Here is a 6,008-nt window from a genome sequence, read left to right as displayed (position 1 = left end):
ATATCGAAAAAATCCTACGTCATGCGATAGAGGGCATTATAGAGAAGCTGTGTAAAAAATTTGAAGAGAATCGGTCCGGCGGTTTTTGACAAATCATGTACACCGTTTTAAAAAACGTTGTTTTGAGAAAAACGCAAAAGAAGATAAAGAAAGTACTCTACGGTATACCGGCAGCGCTCACTTCTAATGGCTGTAGAATCCACAAGTAACGAGATATTTTTAAGCCCGATGTCTTAAAATGACCGTAAGAATATCGGCACCAAGATTGATTTAAAAAAAAAAATTAGATTTTTAAAAAATGTCAGGGTGGTCTACCCCCTTAATACCCTGGTAATAAAATGTTAATATTTTTGAAAGTGCAGAATTATGGCTGACTGAAGAATGAACCATCTCAACCGCCCCGGATCTCATCCAGCCTTTCCCCTGATGCCACCTGACCATCTTGTTCTTCTCTGGCTTCTGCCTCTCATCTTGCATGTCAGTTTAACACTTTTGAATCCTTTGAAGTCTCGAGCCCCGACTGCGTTTTATTGTCCAAAGTTATGGCAATGGCAATGGCAATGGCTGCACTAATAAGCTCGTTTCCCTTCGTTTTTTCTTTCACCTCCCGGCTTCGAGACTTCCTTTGAGAGCCTAAATCCAATTCCAACTCCGATTCCCATTCCCATTCTCATTCCCACTCCCAATTCCATTTCCATCCCGATCATCGGCATTAGCATTCACAAGTGGCCAACAAATGCGAAAATAATTGCTGCCACGAAATAAATGCAAGAAGAAGGGCCACTCACAAGGGGAGTGCCGAATGGCTGGCTGGTGGAAGCCAATTGCTGGCCATCGCTAATTGCCGGGGCTTGATTGGAATGGATCGGAGCAGAGTACAAAAACGCAGAAGAAACACAACAGAAGATTTTATGAATCTCCTGCGGCTGCTTTCTTTATTCCGCCAAAGCTTTCCAGCAGACCATTTCCGTTTCCGCTTAGCGATGTGGGAGGAGCTGCAGAGGGATAACAACAAAGCTCCATTGAGTGAGAGATCGCAGATCACAGAAAGTTCCCAAATGAGCTGCATCAAAGGTCGGCTAGCCGACAGTCCAAAAAAAAAAAAGAAGAAGAAAAGACGCCAATTGTAACTCGATACGTTTGAGGACTGGCGCCGCCGACACAAAAACGGGGACAGAAATGAACCGACCAAAGATGAGGCCATCGTCCGTCCAACGTCCAAATCGCAGCCAAAAAGCTTGTATTTCCAAACAGTTCAGAAGGAATCAAGAATCGGGAATCCATTAGAGACAGACAAGCGAACGCCGCATAATGGAACAAGCACTGTTTGCGGCCATAATGGCAATAGAATCATCCAACCAACCAGGCTTCCATCCATCCATCCATCCATCTATCCGTTCCACTCAAACCCCAACTCCAACTCAAATCCAATCCAATCCCAATACTTGCAACAAAAGGTAGCCATTAAAATATAATAATAGTTGTTCTTTTTCAGCTGGTTTTTAAAGGGTTCACTGGGGGAAAAATAATAACTGTGGGAATTTTGGAAAGATTCTTAACATGCAACAATTGACAAACGAAAAGCATTTGCAGTGTGACCAACATCGTTTATGACGCACACTTCCTGGGCAAATTTATCAAGTGTGTTCTTGCGTAAGAAATTCCATTTAAAAACGGATAAAACGAAAATAAAGATATCAAGAACTAAGTAAGAGTTTATAAATCTTCAAAATTAATCCATAAAATTTCTTTCTCTGTGATGATCAGCAGCAAACAAAAGGAGAAGCATCTGCTGCTGCTGCTACTGTGGCCAAACAATTTGGACACACACCGGCAAAAGCGATGATAGAATCTCATAATGCAGCGCGGGATAAGGTTAGGGATAGAGGTGGCTGACTGCAGGCAGTTGGCTGGCTGTTGGCTAACGTCAAAGCCAAACAAGAACAATCTATCCAAATGTCCATCTATTGAGCAGATAAAGCTGCATCCATCTCATCCGCATCCGCATCGGATCCCGCTTTTCCCGCTTCGCCTCCTTCCCTTGGGGATTTGTGTGAGCTTACACTTTGCGCCAACTACAAACGGCGGCTGATGAAGATTAGCCCGTCTCCTGTCTGCCGGCACCACCCCCTGCAAAAATCTCCTCCAGGCAACTTCTTGGCCCGCTGTCGATGCCGTGACATTGATGTGCCACCAACAGCAACAGCAGCAGCAGCAACATCACAACAAGCGAAGCCATTTTTGCTGCCATTGTTTTGTCGCTTCCATTTGGGTTTTTTTGGCTTGGATACTTGGAATCCACGTTTTTTGGCTTTTGGTTTCGGTTTTGGATTTGAATTGTTGCGCTTGGCTCGGTGGTGTCCTTTTAGCATCAAGAGAGATTTGCATTTTATCGCATTTGCGGTCGGCAGCGGATGTGTCGCCTGCTCGTTTGTTGTCTCTGTCGTTGAAGCTCCTGAGCTGACAGTCGCGACGACAGTTCCTCAGCCGGAGTCGCTGCCATCGGAGATTTCTCGCGGGGATTACGGGCAAGGGGATCTCGCATCTCATTGGATAGAGGGGGTGGGTGCAGCGACCATGGCTTCAGAAGCTCAATGCGCTTCATTTTCGGTCAAGAGAGCGATTGTCAGTTAATTGAAATATTCGTGCCGTCGTCAGTGTCAGTTGCAAAGGAGATCTCAGAGATCTCATCACACAGCAAGAAAAATAAAATGGGTTTCATACAAAGTTTCATCAAAGTTTTTAAGGTCAAACACGTCTAGAAATTGAGCTCATACGTATTATATTTATACTTGGAATTAGAAGATGTGCAGGCCAAGACAGAAAGACAACTTCAGGGGCTAAAAACCAATGTGAAGGAATTCTAAACAAAACAATAAAACAATGAAAAAATTAAAATAATAATACCTTGCCAATTCTTTGCAGGTTAATATTAATTCAGTCAGCAGCTTAAAACGCAATGAAGGAATCATTTTCGACCCTATAAATCATTATATATTCTTGATCAGTATGAAAACCTGAATCGATCTAGCCATGTTTTAAGTAAAAAAAATTTTGAACATTTTTTTCCATTTTTTTTTTTGCTTGAAAATTGACATTGTTAAAATATGCAAATTTGACAAAATTTAAATTTGCTTTAAATTTAAACCTCAATATGCATATTTATTAGTCTAACAACAACTAACACAGAACAGCTTTCCGAATTGAAATTAATGCATTTATGCCTTAGTTATGAGATTTTTAAATTTTGATTTGTCGTTAAATGTTCATAATAAAATATTGTTAATTCCGATATAAAAATGGTATTGCATCTTCAGTCAGAAGCTTAAAAGAAAGTGAAGGAGTCATTTCCGACCCCATAAATCATATATATTTTTGATCAGCATCACCAGGCAAATCTTTCTAGGCATGAAGGAAAGAAAAAAAAATTTGAAATTTTTTTTCAAAATTTTATAACCGATGTTACATCAATCACAATGTCAAAAATCGTAAAAAATTTTAAATGATTTAAACTTCGATTTGAGTATGCAGATTTATTAATCTATTAAAAACTAGCACAGCTTTCCGAATTGAAATTAATGTATTTTTGGCTAAATTATGATATTTCAAAAACTTTGATTTACCCCAAAAAATATCATATAAAAATATAACTAGAATAAACATATATTATGTAGATATTCGAAACTCAAGAAACCAATAATTGCCAAACATGGGAAAAAAAGGATCGACAATAAACACATTAAAATTAATGTTTCCAAGTAAAATAATAATAATTTCTAGCTAATAATTTCCATTTCGCTTTTATCAACCTGCACAAATTCTGACTGATATATTTCCCATTGATGTCTCCTCATTGTTTGGCGGACTCATTAATGATATACTTAGGCATCGCTTAGGCAATCGAATCTCACACAATCAAATGTGTTAATGTGCCAAAATCAAAAGGGGGCGCAGGTGACAGGCGCAGGCAGGTAGGTAGGTAGAGAGTGCAACATGGCTGGGACAACTGTTGCAACAAGTAGCCCAAGGAGCGATCGCTAACCCGCTGTGCCACAGAGTTAAGCAGAATCAATTTATAAATCAGCGCGCTGGCGGCTTTAAAGGTCAGCGATAACAACGACGGCGGGGATTGGCCGCGGCTTCTTGTCCCGCGATGAGCAATTTATTGTGTCAAACTCAATTATACTCGTGTGATATTTTTGTTGCCCACCAAAAACGCAAAAAAGCAAAAAATAAGCCAAAAAGACAGCCGAATGAAACCGGCAGAAATAATGCCAGCACACATGGCTGAGGCGGACTTCGACTCGATTTATATATGTATATATGTATATATATTTAGGAAGGAGCAACCCAAATTCCCGAAATGCTGCAACTTTGCCCCGAAGAGAAGCCTGAACACAAACAGAAACAGAAGAAATGCAGCATCAGGAGAATCAAAAACAGAAACAGAAACACAGAGGCAGGCCCCAAAAAATGAAAGAGGAAAAGTTCAAGATAAATGAGCAGAATTGGTTTGGCGAAAGGCGCAATTCAACTGCCAAAAAAAAAACACAGACATACATATATATTTCTATATATCCAGAGAAGCCACTACCAAAATAACTAAGGCTTGAAGAAGAAAGACAAGTTTGAAACGAACTTTAGACGCTCTTTACCAAATGGTATTTAATGAGGTCATTATTGAACTTCAAAGCAAACAAAAGTGTGCCCAAAACAGTGTTAATATTGTAAAAATTAATTTGAGATCAACAAACATAAAATAAACCCTACATTTCTGTGGCAAAATAACTGAAATAAAGTGTATAATTGAAAATTATACCTACAATTACAATTATAATTACATTTACATAGGTAAATAAATAAAGATTTAGTATAGTTTACACATTCTATTCTATTCTATATTATTTTATCAACTCCTTCGAACATCAGTGTGACCCTTCTACGTGCAAGGACTTCGCAGTGTCAGTGTGGCCTTGCTTCTATTATTTTTGGGTTTTATCCAAAAGCGTTAAGCTTTCTTTTTTCCCCTATTTGAGCAGCTAATCGGGGTACTCGGTCCTTTTTTCCCGACTCCCTCCTGGTAGAGAGAAAAACAGAAGTCAACCGCAACCGCAAAAACAGAAAAGAACTGCAAAAGTACTCGATACCTCTCCGGTGTTGTTGTCCCTTCGCCCACAAGACACTACTACTGCTGCTCCTGCTGCTACTCACGAGGCAGGCAACACTCACCAGGTTGGTTGTTTCCGACTCTTTTTGGGTTTTTTGTTGCACTGGGCAAGCAAGAATTTCACGTTGACACTTTTAAGTGGACATCAAGCAGTTTGCGCATATTTCCCCCCACCAAAAGAGCAGCTGCAGCAGTCGAAACTGGCCAACATTTGGCTTGGGTTTTGGGTTTGGGTTTGGGAGCTCTGGCTCGGGTTGGATTCTGCTTGGGTTTTGTGCTTTTTTTTCGGAAATTCACAGTTGAAACTGCAGCTGAGTTGGGAGAAACTTCTGGGGGGAGGGGCGATGCGAGGGGTGCGAGTTATGCGATCCTTGGACTCTTAACGATTCTCCTTTGTTGTGCTGGAGCCTCTCTTCCTTCCAGTTCTCTCTGTTTTTCCTCCTTTTTTTTGGCAGCTCTCCCTTGCGAGGTCAGAAATTCAGTTAATTTAGCGAGAAATGTACAAAAGTTGTCAGCGATCGGCGGCTCGCATTCGGAGGCCAGAGGTCGAGGAGGAGGTGATGCCGTGCCTCTTTCTTTCAATAGAAAGCAAATATGCGAAACAGTTGCATCAAAGGCACAATTAGGCTACATGTGAGATGCGAGCGGTGATCCAAAGGGGTGGAGGACAGACCCATCAAAGTGGATAAGCCGCCGAAGATCGTAAATCTTCGACACATAAACAAAATCCATCCAATCCAAAAGAATTTTTATAGCTTATTATTGCGAGTCTTTTCTTTCACTGCGAATTGCATTTCGCAGAATCAACAATAACACACACAACAAATGCACAAAAGTATCG

The sequence above is a fragment of the Drosophila serrata genome, unplaced genomic scaffold (assembly GCF_035046125.1).
Source record: "Drosophila serrata isolate PLE 108 unplaced genomic scaffold, ASM3504612v1 contig_240, whole genome shotgun sequence".
NCBI classification, from domain to species: domain Eukaryota; kingdom Metazoa; phylum Arthropoda; class Insecta; order Diptera; family Drosophilidae; genus Drosophila; species Drosophila serrata.
Note: the sequence above shows the minus strand (reverse complement) of the source record.